The sequence below is a fragment of the Ammodytes marinus genome (genome assembly GCF_949987685.1).
Source record: "Ammodytes marinus genome assembly, chromosome: 15".
Taxonomy (NCBI): domain Eukaryota; kingdom Metazoa; phylum Chordata; class Actinopteri; order Uranoscopiformes; family Ammodytidae; genus Ammodytes; species Ammodytes marinus.
The window spans coordinates 18354872-18365912 of NC_137219.1; the positions used below are offsets into that span (position 1 = coordinate 18354872).

At 38.7% G+C, this 11041-nt stretch overlaps 1 pseudogene across 1 annotated transcript; it reads right to left on the reverse strand.

Annotated features, from left to right (window-relative positions):
• Positions 1-8049: 8049 nt before the first annotated feature.
• Positions 8050-9822, reverse strand: LOC307261984 (annotated as a pseudogene). The gene is made up of 3 exons: positions 9778-9822; positions 8353-8465; positions 8050-8195 (listed from the first exon to the last, which is right to left on the reverse strand). The product of its transcript is annotated as an uncharacterized misc_RNA (transcript).
• Between the last annotated feature and the right edge of the window lie 1219 nt (positions 9823-11041).

Sequence of the window (11041 nt, forward strand, 5' to 3'; positions counted from 1 at the left end):
ATCACGTATGTACAATCCCTCTTATTGTCTTATCGTTGTTCCGACAGGTGGTCTTACCTGGCCATGGCTGGGAAGCAGGCAGATATGAAGGGGATGTGCAGGGCAATAAAGCCATAACCGGGCTGCTTGTATGGAGGGGACGTTACATGCAGAGCACCACCTGCTAGATGTAAAGGGCCCTTTATCACCAGCTGGCCAGTGTTTTATAGCACTTCTTTTACAGTGGCTGTGATTAGCAGAAAAGGTCAGCAGGAAAATAGAGAAGCTGTCATCGTCTGGGTGTGTGATACAGCGTCCGTTTCTGTTGAAACACTGGGATCACGTCAATCAGCCTTTAGCCTGTGTGTGAAAACAACAACAGTGAGCCAATTCTGTCTCTGTTTTTAAGCACTTCCTCCCCAGTCAAGGAGTGAGACAGGTCTGCTCACACCTTATTCTGTGGCACCATCTTGTGTTGGATAGGGTGTATTGCAATAATTTCTCTGACGATCCCTGTTGGACCTGAAGCATCTTTATTTGATATGCTGTATACTGTAGATCAGGGGTGTCCAAACTTTTTTCACTGAGGGCCACATACAGAAAAATCTACGAAGGGCCGGGCCACTTTGCAAAAATAACACATTTATCAGGACATGTAGCTGCTCTGATGTTTAGTTTCATAGTGTCTTCGTAAATTGTAATCCTTCTTCACGGCAACACTTTCCTTGTACATTAAACAGACACATTCCCCCTCTTGTTTATATGCCAATGATACACCCAGTGTTTTCTGCCTTTGCGTCCAATGTCCAGCAGGGTGAAAATAGTATCCAGCCGAGGTCCCGACCCTCCTAGGGGGGTCCGGGGGTATGCCCCCCGTGAGATTTTTTAAAGTTTGTAAAGTGAAATGCATGAATCTGGTGCACTTTGAGAGGGAAATTAAGAGGCTAAATCTGAAGTATGTATTTTTGTATGAAAAAAAATGGAGACACTGTGTCAGATGAATTAGAAGCTATTGGAGAAGGACACATAGATTTTCCATAATAATATTAATTTAAAATAAAATATTATGCAGGGTCCTCTGGGATGGGCTTGTTGCTCTTTTTCTTTTATGGGACATATTCCTCTGTAATATAATGAGTGCATTTAAATTATTTAAAAATTAAAAGCGCCATATTACATTATATTTTTAAAATGTGCCACGGGCCAATCAATCAGTGTTTGACAGCCCTGCACTAGTGGGTTAACTGAGAAATGCAAAAAAAAAAAAAGGTGGGTAGATAGATGGATGGATAGATGGGTAGATAGATAGATAGATAGATAGATAGATAGATAGATAGATAGATAGATAGATAGATAGATAGATAGATAGATAGATAGATAGATAGATACTCACATGATTCAGCTTTTTGGGGAGATGGATTCTAATTTGGAGTATGTGTTTTCTCAGTGACTATGTCAGTAAATTCACTATTTGGATGAGGTTGGTGATGCAAGGTAAACTATGCAGATAAAAGCAGCAGGTGACTTATAATCGTGAATGCACCTTCGCTTAGGTAAAGAGTCTGATGCGCAGTATAGATGAAACATCAGCATTTCATGTTTTTTAGCTGACCACTAACATGTCCCTGTACTTTGATTTCAAACAGGTTACATTTGAAAACAACACAAAGCACACAAACTTAAAAAAGCACTAATTGGTGACTGGTGAGTTACACACAGGAAACATTCAAGGTACAACATGTCTAGCTATACAATGCATACTTTGTTGCACTAAAAACAGTAACAGAAGAACGTTTTTTTGTAAAGCACCATGTTGCTACACTTTTCCAGTGCCTGTGCTCCGCTTGTTCAAACAGGTGTTTCCAGTTTGTCTGATTAGACCTCACCACAGGTTGACTGGCTGCAGCTGTGCTAAACATTTGCTAAGGCTATCCAAACCGAACAAAGGTTGCATTCCGAATTGCATACTTTCTACTATATAGTATGTAGAAAAAAGATTTAGGATGTCCCGATTCTTGTGGCCAGATTTAGGATGGTTAGAAGTACCCAGATGTCCTACTTCATGCGGCCAAGATTGTTAAGGTGCGAACACACTAGGCATTTTACATGCGTAAGATTTACGTGCGTAACGCGGCTAAAATGTTGCTTGATCATTTTGTGTCAAAAATGGTTATACGCGCGTAATGTGACGAGTCTCCCTCCCGATATTGTATTTCCCTTATCAACCATGGCTGCGATCAGAACCGACCCGACACAACAGCGTGCATGTCCACACAAAAACAACAACAATACGGCCAACAACTGTGCCAAAAGACAAACTGAACAGCACAAATAGCCTAGCATTAAAACAGCATTGCATATTCACGGCAGCTACATAACAAACACAGTTACAGCAGCATCGGTGCACGGCGGCACAACATAAAGGCAAGTAGCCAAAATTACCCTACCTGACCGTGACAGGGGACCGTGGCTGGCGTAGATCAACACCGGTGCTTCGTGTACTTGTCGTGAAAGTCCCGCGGACAGTCGTCATGTTTGGGTTCATAATATGAGGCGCTAGCCGCCCGCACACAACAGGGTGAGTTAACTAATGCTATACGGCGCTAACTTTGTTTATCGGCTAAAGCACAGCTACACATATTCACTGAATTAACCAGGAAGTCCACTCTCCTGGTTTACTTTCCCCACGTATTGTAACCCCGAGCGGCTTCATACAGCACCGGCCGCCGCAATACATTTACTCCTCGGTGTCTCGCATCAGCCTCTGTGTACAGTACACTGTTCTCCGACCCTGCCAATGTATGTGACGTAGGGTCAAGCTCAACGCTGATTGGCCAACGCGGCTAATCGTCTCGCGTAGGAGCAACAAAAGTTCAATTTTTTGAACTCCTCGCGTAGCTATACGCGCGTAATATATACGCACGTAATATATACGCGCGTAAAAATGTTGCTTTAGCGCGAGTGAAAATGTTGCTTTAGCGCGAGTGACGCATTTACGTGCCATGTACGCGCGTAAACCAATGGTTCCCTATGGAAAAGGGGCGGGTTTCATACGCGTCTGTACGCGTGTAAAGTGCCTAGTGTGTTCGCACCTTTAGTGTTGAAAAGTTCATCCTATTTGGGCGATTCTGACCCACAATCCAGTGCGCACGTGAAGTGACGTAACATCGACGAAGCTTCCCATATGAAAACAAACGGGGATGCAAAAAAAAGAAAAAAAGAAAAAAGAAAAAAAAAATAACGGGGATGCGACGGATATAAAAGCAAGAGGCAAGATCAAGGCGCAATGTTAAGATGAAATAAGGGTAACACTTTACAATAAGGTACACAAAAAAAGAGTAGTTACCCTTTTAAAAAGGTTAGTTACCCTTTTGAAAAGAGTAGTTACCCTTTTCAAAAAGAGTAGTTACACTTTTCAAAAAGAGTAGTTACCCTTTTTGAAAAGAGTAGTTACCCTTTTCAAAAAGAGTAGTTACACTTTTGAAAAGAGTAGTTACACTTTTGAAAAGAGTAGTTACCCTTTTCAAAAAGAGTAGTTACACTTTTCAAAAAGAGTAGTTACCCTTTTTGAAAAGAGTAGTTACCCTTTTCAAAAAGAGTAGTTACACTTTTGAAAAGAGTAGTTACCCTTTTGAAAAGAGTAGTTACCCTTTTCGAAAAGAGTAGTTACCCTTTTCAAAAAGAGTAGTTACACTTTTGAAAAGAGTAGTTACCCTTTTGAAAAGAGTAGTTACCCTTTTCAAAAAGAGTAGTTACACTTTTCAAAAAGAGTAGTTACCCTTTTTGAAAAGAGTAGTTACCCTTTTCAAAAAGAGTAGTTACACTTTTGAAAAGAGTAGTTACCCTTTTGAAAAGAGTAGTTACCCTTTTCGAAAAGAGTAGTTACCCTTTTTGAAAAGAGTAGTTACACTTTTGAAAAGAGTAGTTACCCTTTTGAAAAGAGTAGTTACCCTTTTCAAAAAGAGTAGTTACCCTTTTGAAAAGAGTAGTTACCCTTTTCAAAAAGAGTAGTTACCCTTTTTGAAAAGAGTAGTTACCCTTTTAAAAAGGTTAGTTACCCTTTTGAAAAGGTTAGTTACCCTTTTGAAAAAGAGTAGTTACCCTTTTGAAAAAGAGTAGTTACCCTTTTGAAAAGGTTAGTTACCCTTTTGAAAAGGTACGTTTTTGAATTTTCTCCATCCACTTAGAATGGGGCTGTGGAGTCATTTTTGGAAAATAACATTTCAGATCCACATACATATTTTCATATATTTTCATATTTTCGGGGTCCTGGGGCCCATTCCAGAGGAGGTAATTTCAAACTCCTGAAAAAGTTGAACATTTTGAAAGTTATTAGAGGAAAAGCATTCTCAAACTCTCGACTTAGGCAAATTTCACTTAGTTCTACCCAAAAGGGTAACTAACCTTTTCAAAAGGGTAACTACTCTTTTCAAAAAGGGTAACTACTCTTTTCAAAAAGGGTAACTACTCTTTTTGAAAAGGGTAACTAACCTTTTCAAAAGGGTAACTACTCTTTTCAAAAGGGTAACTACTCTTTTTGAAAAGGGTAACTACTCTTTTCAAAAGGGTAACTACTCTTTTCAAAAAGGGTAACTACTCTTTTCAAAAGTGTAACTACTCTTTTCAAAAAGAGTAGTTACCCTTTTGAAAAGGTTAGTTACCCTTTTGAACTAAGTGAAATTTGCCTAAGTCGAGAGTTTGAGAATGCTTTTCCTCTAATAACTTTCAAAATGTTCAACTTTTTCAGGAGTTTGAAATTACCTCCTCTGGAATGGGCCCCAGGACCCCGAAAATATGAAAATATATGAAAATATGTATGTGGATCTGAAATGTTATTTTCCAAAAATGACTCCACAGCCCCATTCTAAGTGGATGGAGAACATTCAAAAACGTACCTTTTCAAAAGGGTAACTAACCTTTTCAAAAGGGTAACTACTCTTTTTCAAAAGGGTAACTACTCTTTTTCAAAAGGGTAACTAACCTTTTCAAAAGGGTAACTAACCTTTTTAAAAGGGTAACTACTCTTTTCAAAAAGGGTAACTACTCTTTTTGAAAAGGGTAACTACTCTTTTCAAAAGGGTAACTACTCTTTTTGAAAAGGGTAACTACTCTTTTCAAAAGGGTAACTACTCTTTTCAAAAGTGTAACTACTCTTTTTGAAAAGGGTAACTACTCTTTTCAAAAAGGGTAACTACTCTTTTCAAAAGGGTAACTACTCTTTTCAAAAGTGTAACTACTCTTTTTGAAAAGGGTAACTACTCTTTTCAAAAAGGGTAACTACTCTTTTTGAAAAGTGTAACTACTCTTTTTGAAAAGGGTAACTACTCTTTTCAAAAGGGTAACTACTCTTTTCAAAAGTGTAACTACTCTTTTTGAAAAGGGTAACTACTCTTTTCGAAAAGGGTAACTACTCTTTTCGAAAAGGGTAACTACTCTTTTCAAAAGGGTAACTACTCTTTTCAAAAGTGTAACTACTCTTTTTGAAAAGGGTAACTACTCTTTTCAAAAAGGGTAACTACTCTTTTTGAAAAGTGTAACTACTCTTTTTGAAAAGGGTAACTACTCTTTTCAAAAGTGTAACTACTCTTTTCAAAAGTGTAACTACTCTTTTTGAAAAGGGTAACTACTCTTTTCAAAAAGGGTAACTACTCTTTTCAAAAAGGGTAACTACTCTTTTTGAAAGTGTAACTACTCTTTTTGAAAAGGGTAACTACTCTTTTCAAAAGGGTAACTACTCTTTTCAAAAGTGTAACTACTCTTTTTGAAAAGGGTAACTACTCTTTTCAAAAAGGGTAACTACTCTTTTTGAAAAGTGTAACTACTCTTTTTGAAAAGGGTAACTACTCTTTTCAAAAGTGTAACTACTCTTTTCAAAAGTGTAACTACTCTTTTTGAAAAGGGTAACTACTCTTTTCAAAAAGGGTAACTACTCTTTTCAAAAAGGGTAACTACTCTTTTTGAAAGTGTAACTACTCTTTTTGAAAAGGGTAACTACTCTTTTCAAAAGGGTAACTAACCTTTTTAAAAGGGTAACTACTCTTTTTTTGTGTACCTTATTGTAAAGTGTTACCGAAATAAGAGAGTAAAGTATGTCCCAATAGTATGCCAGATTCTTTTTATCATCGGATGTAGTATGTAGAATAGAAAAAAGAAAGAGTATGCGATTCGGAACGCAACCTAGCTAGTTGTCATATGTTGTAAACTGGGCTGATTAATTTTAATAGATGATGAACGAGCCACAGTGCTATAACTGTCCCAAAAAGCAGTTTTAATAAAGTCAAGTGTTTTCCCGGACGTGCATTACCTCGTCGGATGACATTCTGAGCTGTGAGGTGACAAAACTCCTGATGTTAGGCCTCAGAAACCTCGCCATGTTTAACTATCAAATATGAAAACAACAGTGACAGCAGCGACAGCCGGGGCAAACGTGCCCTTGTCCTCAGAAAATACGCCACAGGACGGCGCCATTATGAGCCAGACAAGGGGTGACGACGTGTGCATCCGAGCATCACATTGGTTTAATTAGAGACAGATGTAACAAAAAAAAATCTTGCATTGGTACATTATTAGAATACACTACCTACTTGTTATTATAAATGTAAGTATGTAACAATGCTTTCAATACAGTGTATGGAAAGCCCCCGTGTCATTTTATTTCCTCGTAATGGTACGGTGTCACAAACATTCCGCCAGAGCCCTAGAATGGGTATTTATCATATGTCCATGGTATTTATCTATGGTGTTTATGCCGACCGGCAAGTCATAGTTACCAAGACGCTTCATTTATTTTCTTTGTAAATACCAAGAGATTAACCGTGTAGTATAGCCTATACATATCCTTGTTTGATGATTCATTTAGGCTACATTATATGATACAAACTATTCTCATTAGCCTATCTCGAATCATCTCTTAATACGTCTTAGAATTTGGTTGAAAAACCTTTTAATGATTAAACTATTCTTAGTAAGCACATTAAAGTTTTATTTATGTCAACAATACTCCGGGCTACTGCTGATTCAGCAGCTGTTTAAATAGCTGTCACAGACTATCTCTATTTTTTCTGCTTTGCATTTTGTAAAATTGACAAACTATCCTTTAAAAAAATCTTACACATTTCGGTAAAAGGTCATGACTAGCTCAAGGAGTGGAGGGTGGGAATAGTGCCACATGGAGAACAACCAGTCGGCCACAGGGAAGCCCATGGTTGTCCTTGTTGAGCTTGATGAGGGCAGAGCACAGCTTCGACGCCTTGACCATGCCGCGTGCAAAGGCGACTGCCTCGAACTCAAACCTGCGACTTAGGACTGTCAGACAGAAGGACAGCAGCTGCAAAGAAAACAAATTAAAACAATATCTTGAGGTCATAAGTGGACAGCTCAAAAGCCTATTAGCTCACCTAATTGTACGGGGAGAAGATGAACTGGAAGATAATCAAGCCCATTAGTGTGGGTTGGCTGTCATAGAAGCCAAAAGCTACAAACAGCTCCTTACGTCCAATCAGAACCGCAAACAGGGAGAAACACAAGGAATTCATCTGCCGAAATAGGAGAGTCAGCAGATGTTACATGCATAGTGCATACCAACGTACATTTCATTGAGTTATCAAGCTTACGTGTTGGTTTGTTTGGGTGCAGACATTGAAAGAAAACTATTACCAAGACAGTAAGATAATCTGATTCTAACCCGACTGATGCCGATGTTCTTGACAGTGTGGCCGAGCTTCCAGTGTCCAAGCTCATGAGTCATGACCCATGCATTGTATATGTATTTTTAAAAAAAATAACACGACACAGGTTTATTTTGCTATAGGAAGCTTTAAGATATACGTTTTTCCACTTTGGCATTTTGCCTGCAACATAAGGCACACTGACCTACTGCAACACAAGGGAACGGGTTGAACAAGTTGTATAACTGTTTCTCATGGAAACAATAATCACTTTATTTAACATTCAAGCATAAGCAAAACAATCACCCATACATTCATTGCTGGCCGGTGACAAAGTGCATGCAGAAATCTCAGCTGGGACAGTGAGATGCCTGGAACTTCTTCTTTTCTAGGACGGTTTCACTCAGCCATCGTGCGTCAGCTTCCTGATTTTTTCCCTTGTGGCGGTCGATCTCGCGCTGCATACGTTCAATCTCCTTTTTGTGGTGGTCGATTTCCTCCTGGTGGTGCTGCTGCTTCAGTGCAGTCAGCTGCTCATGCTCCTTACGCCTTACATTTAAGATGGAAGGACAAAGACAAAAACAAGAGAGAAATTAGGATGGTAAGAGAAGATCATAACAGCAGGAAAATATGGTGGGCGTCGTGATTAATAAACACTAAGAGTCACAATCAGTCCACATTTAGTGGCTGTTAAAGAAATGCATACCTGAAGTACAGCTCCTCCTCAGCGGCCTGCCTCTTCCCCATGGATCCACCTGCCTCTCTGATGGACCCGCCACCGCCGCCTCCTTTTCCTGCACCTTTGCCCAGTTCACCTAGCTGAGACAAGATCCATGTTAAAGGCCTACTTCACCGGTTTGAATATGAAGGTGTATTGCATTCTGAGATCCTATGTAGTATAAATGTGCAAAAAAAATTGAAATTGGTTCATCCTAGCCTGAGAAAAGGCAGAAAGAGTGTTTTTTTAACCCTATATTAATCTTACTGTGACATCACAGTAAGATAAATATAGGGTTAAAAAAAAAACCTTACTTTGTAAATATTACTGTGATTTCTCCTACTGTGACATCACAGTAATATTTACAAAGTAATTTTTTTTTAACCCTATATTTATCTTACTGTGATGTCACAGTAAGATTAATATAGGGTTAAAAAAAACACTCTTTATGCCTTTTCTCAGGCTAGGATGAACCGATTTTTTTTTTTTTTGCACATTTATACTACATAGGATCTCAGAATTCAATACACCTTCATATTCAAACCGGTGAAGTAGGCCTTTAAATTCAGAGACAAATAAGGACAGGGCTGTACAGTGCGACAGTTTTGATCGCATTTGCTACTGAAATTGATCACGTGCGATGATGAATACAAGTCCACTCGCACTAGTGCTAATGAGGCTGTCTTTGAAACACAGAAGAGCGCTGCACAACACTGCTTAGAGGGCTCTACATTAACACTGTCCAAATGCGGTCTTAGGCGAGTAAGTTATTGAGTCCACCCTCCACTTTGGCTGGTGAAAGATATGCGTCCTCGGGATCTGTGCTCGTGCAGCGATTCTAGCGTATAAAAACTTCACCAACTGTAATAACCGGAAGGAGACGGCACAGTACGATGATTGGATATTAAATAAGTGTGGAGCTCATGTGCATATTCAAATTCATTTAAAAAGAAACTTGTTATACAAAAAAAGTTATCCGAGAGTGTCGTGGAACTATTATTCTTTTCCTAAATGTCAAACTTTGAAACATTTTTACACATCATGTAGAATTAAGTCCTCATGTATGTGGATGCCAAATATATTGACACACTAGATTCACATTTTCATTCCAGTTGATTGTAAATACACAGATTGGACAAAAGACCATGATTTACACTTGCTGCTAAACAAAGAATCAACAACTGTGCAAACTGTACACTGAGCCTGTTATTAGGACACGGATTAAAGTATTTGGTAGTACCAGCTTTAAAACAACAAATAAAAAAAGGATCTAATACGCCTTTTCACAGGAGACATGTTGAAAAGTCGGTTGGAAAAAAACTAAAAAGACTTGTAAATAATAAAATTGTTGACGTCTAAATTCCAGTCAGCTGCTTCAGTTTCGGGGATCCTGGTATTGTTCAGATGACTCACTGTCCACACTGTCATGGCTTGGTGGGACACTTTAAATAGAGCCATTGTTCATTTTACTAGTAACACCTGTGCTCTTCCTACTAGGACAAATTTAAATGTCAGGAATTTCAAGATGTCCTGTAAAATGACTTGTTCTATGTCTGAACGAGTGGTAAGCAGATATACTTGTCGCCACGCTTATGTCATGCATTTTTATTACAAATATACGTTAAGTTGCATTTAAATAAAGTAAATGCAGATGAGGGTAAGTCAAGTCTACAAGTCCTGCTTTATGTTTCTTAAAAACAGTGAAACAGCTGATATTGCCCACTTCCATGATCCACCTATAGTTATACACTTCAACCAGACAGACTTTGAGACTTCTTTGTCACAAACAATAACAGTGATAGATGCGTACCAATAAAACACAATGCAAAAAGAAAGCTGCTTCTCAGTGAAACAGAGCCCCCCTGAAGGGGTGGGGAGTGTTCTGAAAGGGATCTGGTCAGCCACGTCCAACTGGTCTGGATGGGACCTAAAACAGGCAGGAGGAAAAAACATCATGGAGGAGGAAAAAGGGATGAGAATTTTTTTAGGTAAAAAATAAATAAATAAGTACAACAGTTATGCCTATACCTCTTATTGTTCAGAATCAGAATCAGAAATACTTAAAGGTGACGTAATCGGTTTATTTATGTTAATATAAGTGTTAAATCGCTCTTTATTTATACAGTGATCACTTACACAATGTGCGCGTTTCATAAAGCCGATCTCTCAGTCAGCTGCTTTGCATGTAATCGGCAAATAAACTTATTGGAGGATCCCGAAATTTTTATCCAATCACAAGAGAGAACGCTACAAACCGACACCCGTCTCACTCATGGTCTCACTGCCGGTGCACGCCAGAGCAACAGATGGGTGAATGTTTATGCGCCTACAATGGCGGAGCAGGTAAAAATCCTTCCCAATGTCTGTTTTGATGGTTTTTATCATGTTTTATCACACTTATGGATCTGAGATGATGCTAGAGAACTCGCTGCTTTAAGACAGCAGTGCATTAATGTGGTGATGTAGGGACGAGCGAGGGGACTGCTAACTGCAGTAACTGACAGGAAGTTAGCTAAAAGAACCATTCCGCTTACAGCACCTTTAATGTTTTTTTTGGATCAGAAACATATATGTAGAAAATAAATGTGTAAAGAGTTGTGCTAAATGCAGCAAGGCATAGCCTTACATTAAAACCAATAGTAATATAAGACATGTAAGTAATATAAGAATAAGAATT